Raw genomic sequence first — 15,312 nt, forward strand, 5'->3', positions numbered from 1 at the left:
TTAGACAGGTGTCTCTACTTTTCTGAGCCTCAGTTCTTTCATCTGAACAGGGGAGCACTAAGAACCACCTCACGTTATTGCTATGGCAGTAAAATGAGATGATGTATGGAAGGTACCTGGCACAATGACATCACGCTATAAAGAGACTGTAGTGAGAAGGCAATGGATAACTCCACCACATTTTGGTCCCCTTTGCCTTTCTGGCATCCTTTAAATTTACTTTATATAGCATTTCTATTTAAATAAATGGCTTTTAAGCATGGGACTGGGAACTGCTGGAAATGAGGCTGAGACCAATGGAAAATAACAGCTAAACAGTAATATATTTTTACACCTGGACCCATTTTGGCAGAAACGGCAGCCTGTATGCCGTTTGCAGCCCCAATGCTCTCAGGCTGGAGCAGCGGTTGGAGCCATGGCCTCGCTTCTTTCTCCCCACGACCAATCGTGATTTCCCTCCAGGACGCAGTAACTTGCTCCAAGGTGGGGGGGCCCTGCCGGAGGCGGGCCTGGCCTGGACTGTGTGCCCCTCCTCCATATTCCCAGCCTAGGCTCCGGGGGTGTGTGTGGTGATTCCCCTCCTCCTCCTCACTGCTGACTCCCTTCCTCCCTGGAGGCGGAGGGGTGGGGCAGGGTCCAGCTCGCTCGCTGATAGCGATGGTGTCAGGCCTGTGAGAAATGGGGCAGAATGAGTGTACTGCCAGCTTGTCCTGCAGGCAGCTCCGCTCTTCCTTACCTTGCACATTTTGAGGTCCTTTGTGTGAGTGTGGGGGTGGGGTGGGGAGGGGCTCCACCCCTAGACAGGAGGAGTCCTGCCAGAACCTCTTCTCCATTGTGGTTTGTCAGCAAGGAAAAAGCTGTGTTAAAAGGCCGGGAATCTGAAACTTCCTGTCTGTGGGTGGACAGAGGGGTTTTGTTTACCCAGAGGTCCTGGCAATAAAAGTTTTGGGGGCGGGGCTCCTCTGAGAGGTCTGACTCCTACTGAGGGCTGGGGAGGCCCTGGGTATGCCAGAGAAGGGGCGGCTGGTTTCCGGGCTGGGATGAGCTTTGGGAGTTTAGCCAAGGGGAAGAAGGAGAGAAACCAGAGGGAGTTTCATTTGCGCCTCGAGGCCTTTGCTTGAGCTCTCCCGGGAATGCCTTCCCTCCAAAATCTGCAGGGCTCCCTCCTCACTCCATTCAGGGCTTGTCCAAAGGACACACTCTCTGCGAGGTCTTCCTGGACCCCTTTTCCCCCAATATCTAATGCCCATCACCCTCCCCCACCCCCACCCCATCCTCTATAGTGTCTCTGAGTGTTTTACTTGGTACACTCAACATACCTGTGAGGTTCTAAGTCCATCTTCAGCAAATGAAAGAATGAATTTTATCCCAGGAATTCCCTGAATGATGAATGTACCCACTTGGTAATCAGTATCCAGAATATAATAAAATAGCGGGCCTGATTGAGAATAAACTGTAATAACTAAGCAAGGCATTGGCTGAAGCATTCATTCGGCCAAAAGGAATGATACTCTGATGCGCCTGAGAAGTGTGGCCTCCTCTTGCAATAAACTGATGCCGGTTTACCCTCAGGGGTTATAGGAGGCCCCCTCAGGGCGCATCTGGGGAGTTACACACAGGCTGTTCTGGCAAAGTCATTATTAATCTAATATAAAAAGGGTCACAAGTATGATTTCCCTTTTACTCGAAATCTCTCTCTTCAAGCAAATTGATGAAACCCGTTATTAGTGAGACCAGATTCACTTTTCAAACTACAGACATATGGCAAGCTCACGTAAAGGAAAACCATTTTGCTTGAACCATCCATGTGTAATTTTTAAAGAATTTGAAAAGGAAATGATGTAGAAATGTTAATTGCTCTGTCTGTATGCCTTGTCAGGCTCGGGCAATTTCTAACTAATTGCATTGATCACTCTGAGATTGTTCCACTTTGGCAGAGAAGAAGCAGGCAAATGGGCCCCGTCTAGGTTTTCCACAGCCCCCATTTATTAAGCCGTGATTGGCTCAGCTACAGTACCAAGCACCAAGCAGTCTCGTTCATTCACTCGCAAAACATTTATTGATTACCTGCCGCATGCCAAACATTTTTCTAGGGGTTGGGGAGCCAGTGGTAACAAAAGCAACATGCTTATCTGGCCACACTGAGCTTTCATTCTGGTGGGGGAGACAGACAATATCAAAATCAGTGAAGAATACAGTATTTTAGAAGGTGATGTGGACTCTGGAAGAAAGGCAGAGAAAGGGAAGGGGGAAGAAGTATAAAGTGAGGTTGTCAGGCTAGCTCCTGGGTTACATTTGGGCAAAGATGAAAGGAAGTCAAGGGGCCACCTGGTGGGGGGGCCATTCAAAGCAGAGGGGGCAGCCGGAGGGTTCTAAGCACGTCTGAGGAGGAGCCTGGAAACCCAAGTGTCTGGGCCCCACAGAGCCAGGGAGAGGAGCGGAGACAAACCAGAGAGGAAGAGGGGTTCCAGCCACACAGGGCTTGTGCCTGTTGGAAGGACCCTGTGCACTATTCTGAGTAAAACATGACGCCAACCCAGGGGTTTCACAGGGAAGTTGCATGATATGCTGACAGTGTAAAAGGATTCCTGAATTGAATTCTTTGTAGCCTGTGTTATTTTGGTCAAAACATTAAAATTAAAAAAAAAGGGGCTTGCAGGCAGAGTCATCCTAGGTGGAGCGGGGAGACTGATGCTAACACCCATCACTCTCTAGTGCGATGTGTTTTACTCTCAGCAGGGCCAAACCAGGGGCAAATGGCATGAGCCCTGGAACCCATTTGGCTGAAGGTCAAGATTCTTCCCCCCTCCTTTTCTGCATCTCCAGTAGAAGGAAAATGGTGGAACTGGGACATGCGACATGGACAGGTGGCCTGGGCTGCTCGTGCTAATGCCCTGCTGGGACACTCCGGACCCCCGTAGACCTCATCCTAGGGAATCTTGTGCGAAGGTTGCCTGAATCATTCTTCCAAACTTTCTGTACGCCAGCAGTTAATCCTTTCACAGTTCATGGTCAGTGCTTTCTATAAAACCAGTGGCATTCCAACATGGTGTTTGAGCTGTTTTAAAGTTTGAGAAATAGCCTGGGAGATGTGGTTTGAATGGAAACTTTTGATATTGAAGTCACTGGGGTTATTTGTTGAGAGGACAATAAGATAATGAGTTCTTGGCCAGAGGCTTAGGACAGGCTGTGTCTTCAGTGAGGCAGAGGGAGGTATCCAAAGGGAGATAGAAATGCTAGGGCGGATTTATCATGTGAATTTGACTCACCCACCTCCCACCTGTGTCCCCGCACAAGGTTAGAGGACACTTTCTTCACCAAGACTAGGGGAGATGCACTTGTGCGTGTGTTGGGGTGGCGGGTGCTTGCCTGGCAACCTTGAAGAGATCTGCAGTGGCTCTTCTCTGAGGGTCAGGAGAGACAGTGAGGACAGCTGCCATCAGACTGAACTCCCTGACAACAGCAGGGATGATGGAACCCAAGTCCAAGAGGTGGTAGCTGATTGCCAAGGCCAAAGTGGCTGTGGTTCCTGTAAGGGCCTGCAGAGCTGACATAATCATCAGCATAGTAGGACCTGCAGAGATCATTGCATTGGCGAGTTGGTCGTGATAGCCCTTGAGCAGAAAGAGAGAGGCAGGCTAATGAAGGCATGAATGGAAAAGCTCTAGATCTGGTGAATAGAATCACCACAATAGAAGGTCACAGCCCCTCAATCAGTTTCCAGACTTGAGCCAGTTCTTAGACCCAGGGCCTCCTGAATGAAGGAGAGGACAAGCTTGCTTATGAAAATCCTGCTGCACAGTCAACACATGACACCAAACCGTCCTCCTAACTTCCCCTAAAGGGACCTGTGGCTACTTGTTATGGTGACTGTGCATCAGGGAAAGGGATGTAACTGGACTTCTGGGGATTAGTGGACACTGGAGACTCAAAGTGCCACTATAGTCCACCAGTCAGGGGATCAGTGGAGCTTGGCTCTGGTACAGGGGCTCCCCAAACCCACTCTGTGGCTATTGCTCCAGTTCCAAAAATCATGGTTGGAAAAGAAATTTCAGCAAGTGGCAGTTCCCCCACGTTGGTTGGGATCCTTTAGCCTCTCTCCTTTCTGAGTTTGCTCAGGGCTCAGAGCTGTCTGTGACAGTTGTCTCTGGAGACGTGTTTGCAGGGCTGACCATTCGGCTGCCTGGTTGGGTGCTCGTGAGGCCTCGGATACTGCACAGCACACACAGTGTAGTAGATGGTAGCAGGCAGAGGCAGTCAGGGGAGAGGAAGCCTTCATCACCTCCCTGTGTGCCTCTGGGCAAGTCACTTGCCTTTCTGAGCCTAAGTTTTCTCTTCTTTAAGAGGAAAGTTTGGGCTAGAAGCCAGTGATTCTCAACCTTGGCTGCATATTGCAATCACTCAGGGAACTTAAATACTAATGTCTAGGGATCGTACTAGAGGTTTTGGTTGAATTGGCCTGGGGTGGGGGGGTCTAACGCTACTGTTTTTAATGGATCCTCGGTGACGCATGCATGTATTCAGGATGCATCCCACTGGATGGGCTCATTGCTAAGGCCCCTTCCAGCTCTGACAGGCCCAGTCTCCACAGTGCTCCTCATTGAGAGAAAAAAAGAAAGTGTCACACATTTGAATTCAAAGCTCCAAAGGGCCTTTGGAGGAGAAAAACTCCCAAACTTTGATTTCCAAAATTAAAATTTGCAGGATTTTTCCTTTAAGAGAGAAATTTGACTGACCAGACGACAGAGAGTATGGGCTGAAGAACAGCCCAAATACTTGCTGCAGCCATTTCTATGCTATTTTGTACGGCTGCTGAAAAATTTGTCCACCTTGTCTGTCTGTGTCCTAGACACGGGCCAGAATCTGCCCTTGTGTTTAATATACACTTTGTCATATCCCTGTTATCATTAAATGGATTCAGAAAGAGGCTCGTTCTCTTTCCTACCGGAGGATGCTCTCCCTTCTGTGTTTGGTTTCTGCCTTCACCCCTGGCTAGCCTGTGCGTAGCGGGATTGCTTTCTGAGTCTCACTCAATCACAAACCACCTGCGTGACCCCAAATAGGTATCTTTTCTCCCTGGCCTCTGTTTTCTCATCTTTTGAGTGTGTAGCTCTGAAGTGTCTTATAAATAAATTGCGCTATGCTAATACGATTTTATGAAACCTTTTTAACTCATCCCGAACATTAAACGGAGCTACCTTTCTGAAGAAAAACAGGCTCCAAACTGTTGCAAAGCAGTTGTGCTCATTGGTAACTGAGGTGAATTTATGGAGAGCATCTTTCCAGCTTGCTCAGCCTCAAAAGAAGGGTGGGCCTTTCCCACCGGGCCCAGGCAACAGTAAACCCGGCTTTGACGCACTTAGAGCAAGGGCTGCTAGATGGCGCTGTTTCCCCAGGTTTCCGGGAGTCGGGGTTTTAGCAGATGGCTTTTGGAGGAGAATTAACAATTAATGTCCACTGTTATCAGCCAAAGCCTGCAGAAAATATGTTATCCTCCAGCAACTGCAGAGAGCTGAGATTGCTCAAAGACACTGTGCCGCCAGCCTGGTCCTCTGCTGGCCAAGAATGTTATCATACACAGCCTGTCCTGTGCACAAATTGGTCCCACAGAACAGGGACATTACTAACAAGGGTAAATAAGGAAGATTATAATAAATAATTTGTATGCTGATTTCCTCAGCCTTATTCCATCTTACTCTGTAACTTTCTCTGACAATATTAGTTATATAAAACAATTACTGTGAAGCTAGAGGGTGATTATAAGGTAAAACCAATTCTGACGCCAGTTCACTTTCTATCAGTGTCAAAAAGGAAACCACCAGACGAGACACCTACAAGGGCTGTCTCTCTGAATCCACATGGACGCTTATAGGGTGTCACAAATGGGAGAGCAAAGGCCACGGTGGCAGGTGGACAAGATTGCTTGTATGTTTCCTGGCCTTTACTTTTCAATAACGAGAATTTAAACACCGCAGATACCACCCTCTTCATCAACAGGCAAAGGTGCTCTTTGCCACACAAGGAGGGTGTTAGGGAGGTCAGAAAGATGGTAGGGCAGAGAGGTCGTTGTCCCGATTCTTCCTTCTACCTCTTGCATTTCCCTCCTCAATGTTCTTAGCTTTCATTATCATTACTCCCCATGATGCTCAGTGGGATAATTAAAAACTAAACTCCTCCTGGATAGCAGAACTTTGAGGGAGGAGGGGTCCTGCTTCTCTGCCTGTCCCTTTATGACCTTTCTTCTTGTAGACAGGGCCATACCGAGGGGCAGCGAGTGGGGTAGTGGCCAGGTGGTTAGAAGAACCATACTGGGCAGTTCTCTCTTACGTGTACTAGCCACGCTCGGAAACATAAAACCTGCATCTTCTGCAGCGCTCCCCTCCCCTATTGTCTGCCTCCCTCACCCAGAAACAGCAATCAGTCAAAACTAAGTCATTAAGAGCTCCACCCTCCCTCTGCCACACCCTTTCCAGCTCAGTGTGACCAGCGGGCGGGGGGGAGAGAGAAAGAATGAAACCCACGCTTTTCCTTCATTTTCTCTTCTAGTTTAATCCTACCTTCTGTGTGTTCATGGTGTGCATTGTTTAGATTTGGGAAGATGTCCCCAGCACCAACACCTCTGGCGTATATCAAGGAAATAACCCAACCCAGTATTTTCCATCAACAGCATGAACAACTCAGACCCCAGCTGGCGGGGGTGGTGGCGGGGGGTGGGGTGGGGTGGGTTGGGGCGGTCGTGCTGCACTGCAGAGCGTCACCCCCGTGCCCCCCCGCAGCTCCCTGCAAGAAAAGTGAGGCCTCTTGTCCGGAGGCGCCAATTGCTATTTTAACTGTCCTGCCCCCCAGCCCCAGAAGCAGCTGGAAAGGAAGCCACACACTGGGAGTTCCCATAGCGTCTTGCTGGCTCTCTAAGGCTTCCAGGCACTTGCCCATCTGGTGATGCCTCTGGAGCAGGGGCCTAATTAAGCGTCATCTGGCCACCTGAGAAGGCTCAGTGGGCCCCCCTGGCTCCCCCTCTTCCAGGCGGGACTCCGCTCCCCCAGCTGCAGATCTCTGGAGCTTGTTCGATTGCGCAGCTGCCCTGGCTAATTATTGGACAGCAGGGTCCCCAGGTGGCTCCCTCAGATTGGAGGGGGTGGGCAGAGAGGGGAACAGAAAGGGACAAGGAGGGGAACAATATGATGGGTGGTCAGAGAGGGGTCGGAGGGAGAAGAGCCAGAGCAGAGTTGGGTGAGCTCCACCTGAGCTGGAAGACCAGGGTTTCCTGACCTGCAGCAGGGGGCTTGATCCATATGGGGGTCCCTCCTGTCCCCGCACTCCCCACTGCCCACCTCTCACCACCCTGTGAGACTACATTCCTGCCCTCTGCCTTACTCTTAGCTCCGCCCTTCGCCCAACCTTGCTCCTCTAGTCCAGGGACTGACCAATAGTTTTTCATTGAGAGAACAGGGCCAGAGAGCCCTGATTTGGGGCGGGGTGGGGGGGGTGGCACAGAAGCTCTAGGAGGAGGGTGTTGTTCCACTTAAAACTATCCTTTGCTCTTGTTGCGTCTAGGCATGCAGGGTGTATGTGCTTTAGGGTGTTTGGCACCCTGGCGCCCCTAAACCAGGGCAGGTGCCCGGAGAGTTGTGCGGTTGCTGATGTGCATGCCAGGCTCTGCTCACTGCTTCTCGGGCATTTTCCCTGTGTCTGGGCAATCACCCCGTGACATGAGACAAGTGGGAACAATAATGGGACAAATTAAGGGGAAGCAGAATGGAAAATAAAATTATCCACAAGTGGTTGTATTGGCAAAAGGTGTCCCAGGTTCCCGATGCCTTGCTTTGACCCTCACTTGCTTAAAAAATGAGCCACTGAGACACTTAATTCCATGGTTTTCTCTCTTGTAATGTAGCATCATTGGAAGCAGTAAGATGGTGTTGGATAGAACTAGGACTAGGTCCCTGGACTAGGTCAGATGAACTCTAGTTTAATATCTGGCCCTGTGACCACGGATGAATCATTCTGTTTCTTCTGTCCCCATGTTCCCATTGGAAAACTTAAGAGCAGGCTCCTTTCAGTGTGCCAGAAGTTACCATTTTCTGAGTATATTAGAGATTAGATTTTATTTGGCTTTATTTGGCTAAATTAGAGATTTAGATTATATTTGGTTTAACAGGACTCAAGAGCAAATGGCTTTCTCCCTTCCTACCCCTCAACTGTCACAGTGTGATTGAAGGCAGTTTTGTTCCAGGAAAGGGAAACTAGTGGATGGAGAACTGATGTTTTGAGACTCATCATGTGTACCCCAATCATCAGAAAGGTGTGCTGTACAGATGTGCACAAGGTGTTGACAGCTGTAGCAAGAATTAGAAGGGTGGTGGAATTTTTAAGGTGACAGGAAGATAATCTCATTAAGATTTTGATGTCTTGTCTGGTTGCCTCACAACATCCCTTGTGAATCCAGGGCTGATGTGGGAAGCTTCAGCCTGTGCGAGAAGGATTCAGAGATTCGGATCCAGCAGACAAGATCGACAAGGATGAGCAGCTCCCTTCAGAACACTAGAATCCTGTAACTCCATTAGATGTAGGCTGTGCCCAACTTTGGCTCCTTCTGCGGTTCTCTAGGCATACATCTCAGGTACGCAGAATGGACCCCGTAGAAGAAGATGGGGAGGCAAATGAAGCAAATCTTCCTGGTAATGGGGGTCAGCTTTCAGCTGGGTGTGGAATGGTGGGAAGTTGAATTTCTTCAGTTTGAGAGTAAGGGACGTTGTTTTAAAATTACTCTGAGGGCCAAGATAAATCCTAGAGGATAATTGTTACTGTTTTCTGCAGGTCACTAAGCATCCTAGATTTGTCCTTGTGGTCCAATAGAAAATGATCAGATCTTTAATTAGGGTCTACAGATTCTGTAGGGGGATGTAGGGACCTGAAGAGGCCAAGCATGTCACTCTGGTGGGTGCCTTTCCAGTTTCTCTGAGGCATGGAAACCAATCCTCTGCTTGATTAACTCCCAACGAAAGCTGCCCAGTGCATTTGACCGTGGGCAGTTCAAGTGCTTAGAGGACCGTCTCTTATTTTGAGCTGAAACCTGCTTCCTTGAAACTTCCCTCACTAACGCTAGTGCTGCCCTCTGGGACAACACAGGATAAGTATAATCCCCTTCTCAGATGAAAGCTCTTCAGATGGTTGAAGCTGGTTAGAACATTCCTACATCTTCTACAACACACACATTCCAAGCATGACATGGTATCAAACCCCCTTACTACCTACTGTGGACAGCACCTGGGTTTTAGCATTTGCATCAGTCAGGACCTGGAAAAGAAGATGGAGACATTCTCAACATTTCCGATAGAGGGAAATTAATATAGGAGCTTCTTGCATTGCTAGAGAAGGACAGAGGGAGCAAAAGGGAAAATGTGAGATAACCCAGCATTAGTAGCTACAGGAGGCAGCTACCATTCCTAGAGCTGGGGAACGAATGAGAGGAAGTGTCCCAGAGCCCGGGGTTCAGAGGGGAGGGCCACCCAGGCCAGAACAGGATGATGGTGAAGGTCCAGGCAGTGCAGGTACAGCAGGGAGGTGTTGTGCTGCTGGCCCTGGCGCCTCTCCAAGGACACAGTCCTACTGAGGCCCGGGCTACCCAGGCCACGCTGACATTCCTGTTGAGCTTGTGGTCAGTTAAACCCTTCAATTACGTGGAAACAGGTGAGGCCAGACTTGTACGTTTGAAAAAGAGTGTTTAAAGTTAAAGGTCCCTAGTGAATCTATTGCTTTTTCTTTTCTAGCATATTTTTCCTTTCTTTTGGCAACGGTCCCTTTTTTTTTCCCTTGGGGGAATTGTCCTCTTCTACCTATGTGGCTGGGCTGTCAGCCACATGACCCCAGCCAGCATCACTGATCACAGGGGAGGGCACAGGAGACAAGCTTTGAAGCTTGGGCAGAGAGGCGGAGGGACAGATGGCTGGTGGAACTGATGCTGTTGACGGCACTTCCCTACAGCAGTAATATCTGCACTCTACTAACACCCCTGGAGCTACTGATTCTGGTCCTTGCCAAGCCCTGGTTGTGTTTCTTGCTATTGCAAACACTATCCAGTGTCCTTTCTATAAAGCTCTTTTGTACTTAGCTAGCCAGGGTCTATTTTTATTGCTTATGACCTGTATTCCCCGTAAGGCAAGAAGACACTGTCTCCTGTTTGGAGGAGATCTGTCAACTACTGGCTATAAAGCCAGCACACTAGCTACCCCCGCATCTTTCTGTCCTCACAGATATCAGAAGCACAGTGAATCCCTGCCAGCCTGGCAAGCCAGCTTCTCACGGTATGCTGAAAAGATCTATCCTTATTGCTATGAAGTTCCAAAATCTGTGATGCACATGAAAGCATGAAAATCAGGTCTGGAAAAAGATTTTGATGTGGCTACTTTGATTTGTTCATATTCAAATGTAAAAGCCTCTTTTTTCATTTCCTGACAATCTGAGCAACAAACACCCCGAGGCCTCATCCCATTCCTGGCTTTGACCTTTGTGCACCTCTAAAATTCACTCAGAAATGCGATGATCGGGAAGTGAGTGTGTATGTAATTATGTTAATTCATACCTTAGAAAAATTCCTCAAAATTAAATTATTTTACGGGGCTGTCAAAATATCTTCAGAGCAGTTGCATTGAAATATTATGCATCTTATTTCTATGTATCCACATGATTCATTAAAAATGTGCCAAACTTATGGGTTTTGCAAGGAGAGCACCCCACGTTACCACACACAAATTTCCGGGCGGACAGAATCCGGGCGTTTATCAGCAGCATATACAGTGGCCGGCAGAAGGAACGCCTGCTTGAGTGTGGGTGTAATAATTTATAGTTTTAATTTGAACACTTCACCTAAAATGTCATACGGTGTGCTTGAGTGTGACATTGTTATGTTACAGAATTACATATCTGTGATTTTGTAATAAAAGATTTTGTAATAAAAATGGGGCGTTATGGGTGCCGGACCCTGAATATCCAGCCATTTGACTAGTTAAGGACACTCAGCCGTCACGCAGTCCATGGTTACTCCTGTTGTCCCTGGAGATAGTTTGACAATGCCTTCTTGGAATCTCGACCAAGGAACATGTCGACTTCCCTTGTTTAACAATTACGTTTAAAATTTATCTTGATAATAATTATCTTTTAACTATTAAAAGGTATTTGCTCTTTTAAAAATTGGCCAGAGACTTGGCTTATAGAAGAGAAGCCATAAAAGGAGGAGCCCCAGAAAGACCACCTTCTGGCTGCCCTTCTCAGCACTTGAAGCCCCACCGTGGATGTCCTCTGAGGGGTCTGGCCACGCAGCCACTCACCCCTTGGATCTGTTCATTTTTCGCTTTGGGGGAGGGTTCCCTGGACAATATGATGAAATGGCCTATGAATTTCATACTTATTGCCTTAAACTCTCTGAGATAAATGAGTTTCTGGGACACATTAAGAAAAACGTTTATCTTCAGACGGCTCACTCTGAGTTGGTTGCATTCTGGTGTGCAGAATTTGGAGGCAGAATGAGCATGGTGTTTCATGTTTAGAAGCTTTGCTCATCAAGCTGAAGTTTAGAAAGGCTTGGATAAAAGTAAGGAATGCCAAGGACAATTTTTCATTCTAAATTTGGTTCTCATTGATAAACAAGTGTTTGAGATTACTTATGCAGTACCAACCATGGTGCAAAACAGAAAAACCTCCAAAAGGAGTGTACCAACTTGTTGTTTTCCCCAGTGAAACCTGGTGGGCCAGCTCTGCGGGTGAGGCATTTGAAAGGGCACTTGATGCTCATGCTGAATTAGGCCACGAAGAACTAATTGGATTTCTCCACCCAGAATATAAAGCACCCAGCAGAGCTCAAGTTCTTTGGTGAAATGAGAGTTCAGACAGTCATGCACCTGGGAGACATCAATATCTTGAAAATCTTAGACTTGTGGTGGCTGTTTGGGAAAAAGTCAGCCACCGAGGATCACAAGAACACGCTCCTGATCCCCATGTCATTTTCAATGTTGAAATAGTTTTCTACTGAAATATGAAGCATTTCATTAACTGCTCTAAGGCATGTCTGCTAAGGGGCTTAGATCCTCCCAAGAAATTCTCACTTTTACTTGAAGGAGGTGGTAGGTTAATCAGCTATGTCCCTTGCATTTTTGGAAGCCACCTCTGTCCTTTGTCATCACCACTTCAGGAGATGGTTGTGTTTATTCCCCCCATGGCATTTCAGGGTCTGGAACACATTAGAAATAGTTGCCATCACTTCATGATCTTGATTTTTTAAAGTAGTTTCAGAATAACTCTTCTATATTTTGACAGTCCCTTGTCCTTTAATATTTTATTATAGTTACATTTCCATGTCTGTGACAATATTTTAACATTATTTATATGTATGTATCTTTTTATCATGTCTGTTTTTTCCTGATATTTTTAAACAATTCTTTTGCCCAATAAAGTTTATTTTGTGAAGCAAATGTGATTCAGAAAAATATTAGATCAAAGGTATTTCTTGACTTTGGAAAAGTACAGTATCATCTGTATTAATTATGGTTTTCATGTTAATTATTAGTAACTCTAATTTGGAAAATAAGGTGATTAGGTCTTAGCATTAAATTTTAGAATGTTTGGTTTATATGCTGGAATATGTTCACTTAAAATGAATTTTACTAATTTTTACTCCATTTAGATTACTGCTGAGCAAAGATATTTGGGGTATCTATTTATTTTAAAGAGATTTTTACGATTATGAAAATGCTGCCCTTAATAAAAGTCCACATATTTACAAAAAATATTTCCAGGCCTTGATAATTTCCACCTTTTTCTGATGCACCCATTCCCTATTTTTAAAACTTGGAGCACATTTCTGTTCTTCAACCACCACCGCTCCTGACCCTCCCTTAAATCCTTCAGCGCTTGATGCAGCTGCTCTGTGCCCAACACCTTCCTCTGGGCAGTAGGACCGCTATTCACCTGGTCCTGCAGACTTGAACTCTTTTGAGTGGCTATGTGTTTTCTTATCATTTCCTCACCTATCTTGGGTTTCAATTTCCTACTAACCATATTTGTTCTAGTGTTCCCAATTTGAAGATCACTTTCTTTGATAGGAAAAGGAATATCAAATTGTACTGTCTTTCTGTTAGCTTTCAACATGACACCACTTGCCCAAGCATTGGCCCTTTCCATTCCTTGTTGTTATTCCTGCCCCGAACCCCATTCAAAGCTCCCTCCCAGTGCCCTGACACTGTCTTTTTAAGCCTCTGTGCAGTCTGGGCTCTGTTTCCCATGGTTTCATTATGATTGGATTGCATTTCTGGTTACACTTGCTTCCATTCATATTTCAGGCATTTCTTTTAAGATCTGAGATCATTAGAGGGCTCTCTGCATATCTTTCTTGTTGGTTTTAGAGACACTTTCCTTTTTTCTTCTTGATCCATGTCATTTGTTGTTATGAACTAAATGTTTGTGTCCCCCTACAATTTATGTGCTGAAATCTCATCCCCAATGTGATGGTATCTGGAGATGGGGTCTTTGAGAGGTGACTAGGAGTCCTCCTGAATGGGATTAGTGCCTTTATAAGAAGAGGCCACGGCGCTAGCTTGCTCTCTTTCTGCCATGGGAGGATAGATACAATGTGGAGTTGGCAGGCTGCAAATTGGAAGAGGGCCCTTGCCAGAACCAGGCCATGCTGGCCTCTGATCTCCAACTTCCAGCTTCCAGAATTGTGAGAAATGAATTCCTGTTGTTTACAAGCCACCCAATCTATGGTATTTCGTTATAGCAGCCCAAAAGGACTGTGGCATTTATGATTGGTAGAATTCTTTTCTGTGAACTTTCTATCCTCTTTTAGCTATTTTTAAGTTCATACTGTGGCCAAAGGGCCATAGTTACTTTTTTCTCTGAACTTTTAGAAACCACTTTTTTTTCTTAAAGTCTAGCATGTATGTCTCATTATTGCCAATGCTTTCTTCCTTTGTTGGCTGTTAGAAGTTCTGCAGTGATGATGGTTGCTTTGTCAGAATGTTTATTTGACTATCCAAGGCTGGTTGTGCCCAGAAGTTAGTAAGAAGACTGCAAGTCATAGTTGAAAGAGTCAGGGCCTCTGAATTTGACAGATATGGGTTCAAATCTCCGTGGATCTGCTGATGATCTTGAACAATTTACTTGATCTTTCTGGCTCATAGGGCTAAAAAATTGGGTCAATTAAACAACTTTGCAGGGATGTTTTTAAAATAATAAAGTGTGCAAAATGCCATTAGCTTAATAAGGAGTGGTCATTATTATCACTGCCTGAATAATGTTTTTGATCTTTTGGGAAACAATTGCTCCCGCATGTACACTAACATATGTGTACAACGTGGTAGTGCTACATGAGTAAGTTAAAGCTGCAATGGGAAACATTAGAGTTGACATAGTATACACATAGTGATGGTAAAGAGCATGCTTGTTGAACACACAGGTTCTGAAACTTAACAATATGACCCAAAGATGGTGGTTCATTAGGTCTTCCTTTGGTTGAAAGTTGTCCATTAAGGCTCACTGTTAGGAGTTCTGTTTTTTCCACAGGGAACGCATGGATGTATCTCCACAAAAGTCTAACTCATCTATCCTGGGGAAGGTCTGAGCCCCTGCTGGCCTGGTTATTCTTTCTCTGGGGAATCTGGCCACACCGCAATTCCCTTGGGCACTGAGATTAACTCAGTGTAAGATTTTCCTTTCTTCTTACCAGGAGCATAGTTCAAACACGTCAGCTACCTGGGGGATGGTAGAGAGCTTGCTCACTGCCTGTACTCACAGTCCCCTTAATTACACTTTCTCCAAATTTGTGGGGTGGGACCAACCTGGACCCATAATCGTTTAAGTGTCTTGTCTCCGATGGTCTTCTATTGATAAATAACAAAATCACCCTGTACCAACACTACCATCACTACCAATGCCTGATTCTCTGTTTATGAGAATACTGTTTCCCCTTTAATGACTTTTAATGCTGTCCCGGGCTTTGGGGCATCTATTAATGGCTCAACAGTATTTGTTCACAATACCGTTCTGCATGTGTGGGTTTCCTGTTGTGTGACACTGAGAGGCGAATAGGGGGAAGGGAGTTGCTGGTGCGCCCCAGCAGCTCTACCTGATGTGATGGCCCTTGTGATCTCTGAGCCAACCTAGGTTCCCACCTCTTCTGTCCCTTTTTGGCCTTCACGCCCATAATGAAAGCTTCCCTGGAGAAGTTGAGCATTGATTCCTATACTGTTGGCGGCTACGCTGCTGGTAAAGATGGCACGCTGGGTCTGGAGATGGTGAAGTGCCTTTGCATTCACTCCC

The 15,312-nt window shown here is 46.4% G+C and overlaps 1 pseudogene; it reads left to right on the plus strand.

The window, feature by feature from the left end:
• Positions 1-9,524: 9,524 nt before the first annotated feature.
• On the plus strand, positions 9,525-12,017 carry LOC129078588 (protein NipSnap homolog 3A-like; annotated as a pseudogene).
• Positions 12,018-15,312: the final 3,295 nt, after the last annotated feature.

The sequence above is a fragment of the Pteronotus mesoamericanus genome, unplaced genomic scaffold, assembly GCF_021234165.1.
Source record: "Pteronotus mesoamericanus isolate MK-2021 breed Mesoamerican mustached bat unplaced genomic scaffold, CSHL_Meso_final contig_74, whole genome shotgun sequence".
Classification (NCBI taxonomy): Eukaryota; Metazoa; Chordata; class Mammalia; order Chiroptera; family Mormoopidae; genus Pteronotus; species Pteronotus mesoamericanus.